Source organism: Rhinatrema bivittatum, chromosome 9, assembly GCF_901001135.1.
Source record: "Rhinatrema bivittatum chromosome 9, aRhiBiv1.1, whole genome shotgun sequence".
NCBI classification, from domain to species: Eukaryota; Metazoa; Chordata; class Amphibia; order Gymnophiona; family Rhinatrematidae; genus Rhinatrema; species Rhinatrema bivittatum.
This window is the reverse complement of record NC_042623.1, coordinates 32517907-32529666: the sequence shown is the minus strand read 5'-3', so window position 1 is coordinate 32529666 and position 11760 is coordinate 32517907.

The following is an 11760-nucleotide window of genomic DNA, read 5'->3' as shown; positions in this document are numbered from 1 at the left end:
AAGGCTGCAGCAGCGGAAGTTGGCAGCGGATCTATAGAGCACACACACCTCTCTTCCTCATGCTCCTGCTTTCATGTCCAGGTCCAATGGGGTGAAGAGAGCATCAGCAGCCTCACTGCCAAGCCAGGCAGAGGAAGATAAAGTTTGTGTCCTGCTGGGCCCATATGAATAGGAGTTGGTGATATCTGGCTCTGATCTGTGTGAAAGAGAAGAGAAAAACCTCCCACTGGGCCAGGAAGAGGAGAAGGAAGCAAAGGCAGCTTCTGGTCGTACCCAATAAAGGAGAAGTCAGCCAACTCCTGTCCAGACTGATGAGGAAAGAGCAATCTTTTGCTGGGTCTGTGACCCACCTTCTGTGACTTGGCGACACACTAGTGTGTCCCGCCACACCTGTTGAGAATCACTGCCTTAGAGAGTGTTACAGGCCCCGGAGCCCGGGAAATCCACCTGGGGAGTGGCACGGGACTGAAAAGCAGGACCCGGAGCAAGACAGGGGCCAGTGTTCCACCCAGCCAGCCCCCTCCCCCGCAGGTTGAGCACTGGGGTTCTGGGGGCCAGTAAGTGTCTGTGGCAGCAGTACACATCATAGTGGCAAGTCCAAACAGGCTGAAACATGACTAGGCAAGGCATGGCTGAGCAGGCAAGACGGAAGACAAGGCAGACTCGGCAGGTAGGACAAGGCATGCAAGACAAGGTAGGCAGAATAAGGCAAGGCTGGATATTAAGCAGGACCTGGAAACTAGACAAGACACAGTTAAGGTGAGGCAAGGATACTGGAACAGACAGGACAAGACCAACAAGGTGGACTAGGACAAGAGTAGACAAGGCAGACAAGGGAAACACTGAACAAAGAAAACAGAAGCCCGAAAGCAACAAGGCTAGGAAAAGACAGGATAGGCCCCAGGGTCCCAAGGCAGGATACAAGAGAGAACAGACCAGAGGCCACAAGTCAGGGAACAAGGCAGGATAGGCCTGAGGACCTCAAGGCAAGGCAAGACTAGAAGGCCTGAAGACCACAAGGCAAAAGAACAAGGGTCAGGTCACTGAGCCAGAAGTGACACCATGAGAAGACAAGGAGAAACAGGTAAGGCTGGTTTACTTAGGGCTGCAGTCTGGGCGTGGCAAGGACAGTGAGGAGGAGCTTGAGAAGACTACTGATGAGGCATACTGAGGACCTCTGCTAGTGGGGAGGCGTCATGAAGGTAGGATAAGGCTGCATAGCAGGCGAAATCCTAACAGAGAGATTGTGCAGACTTATATCTCCCACACAGATTTCCACTGATTTCAGTACCTCTACTAATCCTGCTACATTTTTCAGCAGCTATCTAACACAACTTTTTTCCACCAGAATATGTAATCTAGAACTGTTGTTGCAAGAGACATCAAGAAATCTAGTAATTGCTGATGAGGTGTACAATCTACTTTTGAAAAGACACATACTGTGGAACACTGTGCCAGAGCGTCTCAGAATTTTATCTGACTTTAAAGCATTTAAAGACACAGAAAACTTGGCTATTCCAGCAAGTCTTTGGGGATAAAAATTCCCAGTAAGGTAGGGCCCCTAATAAATTTAGACAGAAGAAACAATATTCTCTGGACCACTTATGCAAGTTTAGGTTCTGGTCACCTCTCTTTTGTGTTTTTTTATTTTTAAATCTTATGTAATGCATTATGTGCCATGTATTGTTTTATTTTTTTTGTAAATCACCATGAATATAAGGAGTGGCAGTTGAAAAATAAAGTTAAATAAATAAATAACTTCATGATGACTATCTGATAAGTTACATCACAATCAAGATTCAAAATTTCAGCTAATACCTTCTGTACTTTATCCCACAATATCTGAATATTGCTACAGAAACCAGTGTCTATGAAAGGGTCCCTATCTCTGTGTTCCAAGACCGGCACTTATTTATCAACCCGTGTTTAAAATAACTTTTAAGGAGCCCAGAAGTACAATAATTGTGTTATATTGGTTGACAGTGATGCCCTTTCAATGCCCTTCAGAATTGCTCCTATGGAACTTCTACCATATCACAATCTAAATCTTGCTCCCAAGATTTTTCTAAACCAGTTCCTCAATAATTTATATTTTTTTAGTTGGACTAACGTAATATATTTCCTGAAGCTTTCAGGAGCTAACACTCCCTCATGTCAAAAAACAAGCAGGTCAGAGCACAAGATGAGTGGCTTGGCCATACAAGTGAATCCTAGATTAAATTTCAATGGTGGTGTGAATGGGAAGAGAGGAGTTGGGGGTCAGGTGTTGATAAGTTAGCAAAGTGATGACTTATTAACGTTAAATACAGGATTAAACCAAGCTCTGGTTTGATCATATCTGAATATATAATATGCTTAGTCCCCTGGAGGTTAATTGTGTTGGCAATCAGTGGGATGCACGTGTGCAGCAGTGCATGCGTGCTCTGCATTATCCGCTGAGTACATCGCATACACGCAGCTATGCTCAGCCATGGAAACTTGTGCATCGCTTGGGAGTTGGTGTGCGCACATGCATGTGGGATGCTCACATGCAATCCCTGCTGCTGACCTATGAATGTAGCACCAGAGGGAGAACCCAGGACTGCAGGGAGGAAGCGTGACTCCTAGGGCCACAGGAGCGGAGGCAGGCAGAGGAACTACTGGGCATGAACGGGTAGGAGGAGCAAAAGGGAACGTATGCTTGGATCAGGTGGGAGTGATGGGTGAGACCGAGCGGGGGCAGAGGAGATGAGAGTCCTGGGGTCCGGCAGAAATGTTTTGCAGATGTCCTCCAGCCATTCCATGCAATCCAAGCTTTGTACACTGCGAAAGCATCATAGATCCCAATTCAGCAGTCACCAGTGCAAAAGTTACTTTGTAGAACTTACTAGTTCCTCTCAGACACAGTGTAGCTAGTGAGACTAACTGTTTAGCAAGATAGCTTATGTAACTGGTTACAAATAGTTACCTTTTAGACCCATTTCAATGTAGAAGGGGCTGGAAGCCCTGCTGTTCCGCCTCTTACATCTGAAGGCAGTTCCCCCACACATTCAAGCATGGTTTAACATATTTATTTAAAATGACTTCTGAAGACCAATCACTTACACATCTACTAATAATTAAAATAAAAAAAGAATTCTTGGAATTCTGTAAGGCTGAATGACCAGAAAACAGCATCGCTAATTTGATGCTTGAGTCTTTAAAAAGTTAAAATACCAGAACCTAACAAAACCATATTGTGTCTTTCAACACGTATCCATTACCAGAGTTTATCACAGAAGATGTGCCCTTAATTTAAGACAAATTAATTTCAAGGCTAGTTACACATTTAACTGCTGACAGCCAAAACCTTTTGGTTAAATTATTAAAAAGGGCAATTAACTAGTTACACCACTGTGAATAAGCAGCTCCAGTATCAGTGAATAGCAGGAAAGCCCGTGTACTAAACTACATTAACATCGGCCATTAGCGCCGGTAAATGTGGTGTGTTTTTGCATGTATTAACAGCCGGCATTGATGAAATGCAAATGAGGCGCACAATACCACAGATAGTACAATATGCATGTAAACACACATGCACTAATGTGGACACTAATGCAAAAACTTCACTACACCTCCATACAGTTAAGCTAATAGATAATGAGCTGTTTTTGTGTTAACGTGCAGAATCTAGATCATTTTAGGATTAACAGTGCTTTTAATGTGCATAAACTGCATGCCCTAGATAATGCAGACATTTAATGTGTTAACTCTTGTGCTGATATTAACATACTTTAGTACAATTGGCTTCATGGTTAGTGGGTAACTAACTGCCTTCCTATGATGGTGTCACCAATGTGCTTAAGGTAAATTGGGAGCTATGAAGACAAAAAAGGCTAGATAAGGAATGCATTCACTTTCCACTCCACTATAACTCTCTAACTTCTTAAAATGTAAATGGGGTTTTTATTCGGTTATTTAAAAAGCTTTTTTATTTCATTTTTTTTTTTTGTAGGAAATATCTTTAAATGTCTTCGGCAGTCCCAATTAGAATATCCCCAAATTAGGTGCCATCTCCCTTCTGCATTAATCCAGTAAAAACATGTGATTTTTTAAAAAAACTAAAATACAATTATTTTATTTAGATTTATAGTCTGCCTGTTTGGCCCTTCAAAGTGGAGGGCCTGATTTACAAAGGGTTTTCTTCCATTCAGTGTCTATGGGAAAAATGCTTATTAAATCAGGCTCTAAGTTTGTACCTGAGGCAGCAGAGGGTATACGGGCCGATGTAATGTTGGCGCACAGAAAATGGACACTCATGGTTGAGCACCTGCTCTCCTAATGTGCATTGATCGACCTCTCTAGGGCGCCCGATGCAATATACAAACAGGCTGCCACGATAAAAAGGAGGCGCTAGATAAAGAGGTAATGGCAAAAGCCAGGAGGCTTGATTGCATAGGGAGAGGAACAGCCTGCAGGAAAATGGAGGTGATATTGGCTTTGGTAAGATCTCATTTGCATTGAAATACCGTCTACAGTTCTAGAGCCTGCACTTTAAAAAAAAGATACAAACCGGATGGGGTTGGTCCAAAGGTCTCACGTTACTTGTATCGCCCCCAGGCGTCTTTTCAGTTTCTATGTAAACCGGTGTGATTTGTATTTTATACAGGAACGTCAGTATAAAAAAAGTTATAAATAAATAAATAAATAAATAAATAAATAAAGGGTGACTCCTAAAATGATCAACATTCTTCATCATAAAGCGTATGGGGAAAGACTTAAATATCTAAACGTGTACAGTATATCCTGAAGCAAAACAGGAAAAAGGGGAGGGAGGATGCGACAGACACAGGCCTGGCGCAACCGGGTGTGCATTCTGTGCATCTGTACGGAGCAGCGGGCCAGTGGCAGCAGGAGAGGCCGCGGGGCCACCAGTGGAGCTCAACCTGTCTGTGGAGCTCAAGCGGCCAGCAGCTGGCGAAGGCCACTGGCAGCAGAAGGAGAGAGGCCACCAGTGAAGATCAACCTGCCGGGCGCTGAAGAAAAGAGGCTACAGGTGGCTGAAGGAGAGGCCCAAGTAGGAAGGCTGTTGGGCCGTGGTGGAGCTCATCCCACCATGGCCCGATGACAATAGGAGGTCCTGTATGTATATGTGTGCGCGTGTGTGTGTGAGAGCCTGTGTGTGTGTGTGTGTGACAGCCTATGTGTCTGTGTGAGCAGGGGCAGTTCTATAATGAGGAAGGGTGAGGCGGCCGTTTCAGGCGACAGAATTTTGAAGCGGTAAAAAGTAGGGATGTGAATCGTTTTTCAACGATTTAGATTATCGTCCCGATAAGGTTTAAATCGTCATTAATCGGTAAAGAGTGCGATACAATAGAAATTCCCCCGATTTATCGTGAAAAATCGTTTTTTTGGTTAGTGCGCGCTTACAGGAAGTGAGCGCGCACTAACAATGCCCTATCCCGGTTACAGGGGGTGTTGTGATCTTCCTGCACACAGTGCCCTATCCCGGTTACCGGGAATGTTGTGATCTTCCTGCACGCAGTGCCCTATCCCTGATACCGGGATGTGTGCAGGAAGATCACAACACACCCGGTAACCGGGATAGGGCACTGTGTGCAGGAAGATCACAACACTCCCGTTAACCGGGATAGGGCACTGTGTGCAGGAAGATCACAACACACCCGGTATCAGGGATAGGGCACGGCGTGCAGGAAGATCACAACACTCCCGGTATCAGGGATAGGGCACTGCGTGCAGGAAGATCACAACACTCCCGGTATCAGGGATAGGGCACTGCGTGCAGGAAGATCACAACACTCCCGGTATCAGGGATAGGGCACTGCGTGCAGGAAGATCACAACACCCCCGGTATTAGGGATAGGGCACTGCGTGCAGGAAGATCACAACACTCCCGGTATCAGGGATAGGGCACTGCGTGCAGGAAGATCACAACACTCCCGGTATCAGGGATAGGCACTGCATGCAGGAAAATCACAACACTCCTGGTATCAGGAATAGGGCACTGCATGCAGGAGGATCACAACACTCCCGGTATCAGGGATAGGGCATTGCAAGGTAGAAGATCACAGCTCTCGAGATCCTGCACAGGGCAGAGCAGAGAGGAAGATCACATCACTCCCGGTATCAGGGATAGGGCACTGTGTGCAGGAAGATCACAACACTCCTGGTATCAGGGATAGGACACTGAGTGCAGGAAGATCACAACACCCCCGGTAACCGGGATAGGGCACTGCGTGCAGGAAGATCACAACACCCCCGGTAACCGAGATAGGGCACTGAGTGCAGGAAGATCAGAACACTCCCGGTATCAGGGATAGGGCACTGCGTGCAGGAAGATCACAACACCCCCGGTATTAGGGATAGGGCACTGCGTGCAGGAAGATCACAACACTCCCGGTATCAGGGATAGGGCACAAGTTCTAGTCACATTGACTGATCACATTACTTTTTTTGTCAAGCTACCAACCGTTTCCATTTCCCATCCCCCATATATTGTCAGTGGGAACCTTGGTAACATCAATAAATAAGAGGACAGCCAATAGGAATACATATTCATTCCTAAACTGACCTTAACTGCCCTGAAAAGTGTCAAATTGTATTATTTTCTGTTAGTGCGCACTAACTCCCGTTAGTGTGCACAGGAAGATCGGTTTTTCCGATTAGTGCGCACTAACAGTGCGCACTAATCGGAAAAAACGATTTTTTTTACTAAAAAATCGTGCCAAACACGATTTTCTTCTCCTGCCAGACGATTTCGATCGTTAAGACGATCGGGCACATGATTCACATCCCTAGTAAAAAGTGCCCCTTCAAAATTCTGCCCAGCCCCTGCCTTACTCTGGTGCCCCCCCCCCCAAAAAAAATGAAATATTTCAAAAGAGCAGAAACATCAAAATACACCTAATAATTAAAACTAATAAGGATTTAAAAATCTCCTGCTCTCCATACCTGGGATCTTTTGATTTCCAGTCACCCTCGCCCTGCCCCCCAGCCTACCCTCCCCCTCCTCTCCTCTCCCTCAAATCTCTGCTCCTGGGTTCATTGTGTTATTGTTTTATTTTGTTTTACTTTGTTTTGTTTTGTTTTTGTTTCCGTTTTTGTTAGTAATATTATATTGTTTTAATGTTATATTGTTTTACTGTATCTCCCACCTGAGTTCATTGTAAACCGGCATGATGTGCTTCACGAATGTCGGAAAATAAAAGTTAATAATTAAATAATTAAATAAATAAATAAATAGAACATTTTTAAATTATTAGATTTTTTTTATTCGTTAGATGTTTTGAAATATTTTATTGGTGTTTGGGAAATTTTGGATACTCTTATTCATTAACTGGTTTGAAATATTTATTCTTTTTATGAATATGATTTTACTATTATGATTGATCTTTTATATTTCCTGAATGTATTATTTAATGTTTTATGAAGAATGGTAATGCTTCTGTTTTTCCATTGATGCTCTGCATGTAGAGGCTGGCTTGTTGTGGGTTCCAGTTCACTTCTTTCAGCACATTTCTGTTTATACTTTCTGACCTCATCATTCTGTATTTGGTGAGGTTCTGTCTGTGTTCTGCATATGTGATGGAGGTGAGGGGTGGAGGCATGTTAGTTTTTAAAAATATAGATTGCAGGAGGGAACTGCTGGGTTTTATCTGATGGGCCCGGGCCAGAGACTGAATGAATCGGGTGGGGGGGAGGGGCAGCAAAAATCCTAGCATGGGTCCTGGACAGACATTTAAATAACTTCATGGAATAAGTGCACGGGGGTGGGGGGAGGGGCGTTTTTCAATGCAAAGAGGCTCTGGAATGAGGGTCAAAGGGGATAGATTCATATTTAACATATTTTGTTACAGAAAAGATGGTGGATGCCTGGAACAACCTCCCTGTGGAGATGGTAGAGACAAGGACAGTATTCTAATTAAAGAACACAGAAAATCTCTGAAGCAGAGGACGGAATTATATTTATTTTATTTGGTGCGGATTTTCATACTCCGTGAATAGGCCTACTTTTGTTTGTGCTCCAGGCGCAAACAAAAGTACGCTGGATTTTAGTAGATACGCGCGGAGCCGCGCGTATCTGCTAAAAACCTGGATCGGCGCGCACAAGGCTATCGATTTTGTATAGCCAGTGCGCGCCGAGCCGCGCAGCCTACCCCCATTCCCTCCGAGGCCGCTCCGAAATCGGAGCGGCCTTGGAGGGAATCCTCTAACGCCCTCCCCTCACCTTCCCCTCCCTTCCTCTACCTAACCCCCCCCCCCGGCCCTGTCTACACCCCCCCCCCTTACCTTTCTCCGGGGATTTACGCCTCCCGGAGGGAGAAATAAATCCCCGCGCGCGAGCGGGCCTCCTGCGCGCCGGGCCGCGACCTGGGGGCGGGTACGGAGGGCGCGGCCATGCCAACGGACCGCCCCGGGCCATAGCCACGACCCCATACCCGCCCCCAAAACGCTGCCGACACGCCCCCGAAATGCCGCGACGACCGGTCCCGCCCCAGACACGCCCCCGACACGCCCCCCTCGGTGAACCCCGGGACTTACGCGAGTCCCGGGGCTCTGCGCGCACCGGTAGGCCTATGTAAATAGGCTCACCGGCGCGCAGGGCCCTGCTCGCCTAAATCCGCCCGGTTTTGGGCGGATTTAGGCGAGCAGGGCTCTGAAAATCCACCCCTTTATTTATTTGTTGAGTTTTATATACCCATATTCGGTAGAGCCATCATAACGGTTTACAAAAAAATATACATTTTTCTTAGCAGTTGTGTAACAGAAAAAACAATTTGAACAATATCAGAAATAAGCATATCAAGTCCAGAGAGCATTATTAGGTTGGAAGAGGAGGGTATGCAGTTCAGGGTGAAGAGAATGTATTAAGAGGTTTATAACTGAGAGTTCAGTTGAGAGTTGGAATGATCAGACGTCTGAGGGTCAGTGTAGAATTTGCGGAACATTAGTGTTTTTAGGTCCTTTTTGAATATTTTTAGGTTGTGTTGGGTTCTCAGGAATTTAGATAGGGTGTTCCAAAGTTTAGGTGAAGCAATTGAAAAGGCTCTTTCACTTGTGGTTGCCAGATGTGCATCTTTGATAGGGGGAATGTTTAGGTAGCCTGAGTTATTAGAGCGTAGGTTTCTTGGAGGATTTTGAGGGATTATGTTTAGGGTGTTAAGACCTTGATGATCATTGTTTAGAATTTTGTGGATTATGGTCATTGATTTGTAAGCAATACGTGCAGTAATAGGGAACCAGTGAAGTGAGGTCAATATTGGTGTTATGTGTTCATTTCTTTTTGTTTATAAAGCTGTTTATAAAGCTGACCACTAAGAAATTCCAGAGCTTTATTGTGTGTTGAGTGAAAAAGAATTTTCTCAGATTAGTCTTAAATGTGCTACTTGCTAACTTCATGGAATGCCCCCTAGTCCTTCTATTATTCTATTATCCGTACCATCTCTAGTGAGGAACCCTCACCGGCGTACCCTGCTCCACAGACCACTACCGTATCATCTCTACTGAGGAGCCTCACCGGTGTACCCCGCTTTGCGGACCATTGCCGTGTCTTCACTACAGAGGTATTCTCTTTGGGTATACCCCACCGCACAAACTCTGAGACTTTCTCCTGCACTCCCCGTTCCACGGGCAGTGCCTCTCTATTTCTTAATAACGACTCTAATCTATAGCTGTGTCTGAAGGTCAACTGAGACCTCACCTCCCGACGGTGAGGCTCACAGGGCTCCTCCCTGTGGGCGGTACTATCTCTCACCTTGGCCCAGGGCCCACATACCTACAAATTCTAACAGGGAGAAAGGAGAGGCTGAATGGTGAAGAAAGGATGGGGAGAGAGAGGTGGGATGCTGAAAGGGTGAGAGGGCTGGTGGCAGATGAGAAAGAGGAAGTGATGGGGGGGCAAGAAAAAAAGAGGAGATGGCTGTGCTGAGTCCGTCAGTCCTAGATGGCTTCACCCCGCTTGTCTCACCTTATTCACGGCTCCTCCCACTTACCTGGAAAGATGGCGTCTACAAGCCAACCTCTCTGGCGTCCCCTGAACGGCTATGGTGCAGCCTCCCGCCATTGCTCCTCCCAGGTACCTACTAGGGTGCGCGTACGCAACCCATGTCTTTGTACCACCCTTGGCGCGAACCTGGAGGGCGTTCCCTCATGCTGACATCACGCCATCCAGGTATATTAACTTCACTAATTTGCTAGCTTTTTGAGTTAGCAAGGACTCAAATCCATTCTTGTCTATGCTACTCTGCCGCAGGAAGCTCTCTCTCTCTCTGCCCTTCGGGGTAACTGCTAACCTGGGTACCCGCTTTTCGGGAGCCCTCTGCTTTATTTTCAGGTGCCTTACAGGGAACACGTACTCGCTCCTTGAGGGCCTGCTCTCCCCGCCTCTGTGCCTGTACCTTCTACAACATATCTGGTGGAATCGCATATCTACAGCAAACACCTAGTGAGTACTCTAACTCTCAGTCTATCTCATCCACAGTATCTCCTCGCTGGGAGACCTGCTGCGGAACCTCCTGATGTCATCTAGGAGAGACGGGCTCCCTCTGCCGAGGTCCCTGAGACTGCAACTACGGACTGCCTCACTACTGCCACCTGGTGGCTCTCTTCAAGCTGTATAATAAAGAACTGGTTATGTTTTTGTGTAGTATGAGTCTAGCCCAGTGCTGTGGCTCCTCATGGGGCTCATCCCCGTGCGCGTGGTCATCTCCACAGCACCCAAGGATCCACCAAAACACACGTAAGCATAACAGGCTGAGGGAACAAAAGAGAAACCTAGTCTCCTACAAGAAAAATGTTGAAGGCTCTGAGGCTCCAACATAATACCCACCCATACAAGAAAGGCTTGATGGCCCCAACATAATAAGGTATTTTATTAGGACTTCCAAGCCTTTGTCCTATATCTTGTGGGAAGTGGGTATGGATGGGGCAAGAAGGAGAAATGGCAAGATGAGGGTAGGAGTGGAAACAAGGAAAAGTGAGAGCAAGAGGTGGGTAAGGGCAGGAGAAAGAAAGAGGTAGGCTGAAGGGAGAGAAGGTGGTGTGGGCAAGGGGAGAGAGAAGAGGACAGGTAGAAGTCAAGAACAGAAGGTGGGGACAGGGGGAGAGGTTGGATGCTGAAATGGAAAGTACTAGGGATTGCAGGGGAGAGTGTACTGAGGATGGGGAGAAGAGGGGGACATAGTGAACTGTGACTTGAATACTATGTGAACTGAGGGGTCATAGTGAACTGTGACTTGAATACATAGTGAACTGTGACTTGAATACTATGTTGGTTAATACTATATTAACCTACTTCACACCCAGAGATGAACCGCAATATTACCACTATTATATGTTATGGTGTTATTACCCTGTTCACTCTTATCCAAGTTTTCTTCCCCTGTTTTTAATGTAATTGCATTCTTACATGCTTGTTATTGTTATAATGTAAACCGAAATGATATGTAGCTTGCTACATGAATTGCGGTATATAAAAATGTTAAATAAATAAATAAATGTGCAATTCTGGTTGCCACATCTCAAAAAAGATATAGATGAACTAGAGAAAGTACAGAGAAGGGCAACTAAAATGATAAAAGGGAATGGAACAGCTCCCCTATAAGGAAAGGCTAAAGAGATTAGGGCTTTTTAGTCTGGAGAAAAGATGGCTAAGGGAAAATATGACAGAGGGCTACAAAATCATGAAAGGACTTGAACAGATACATGTGAATTGTCTTTCCAATAATGCAAGGTCTAGAGGGCACTGCATGAAGTTAGCAAGTAGCACAATTAAAACAAATC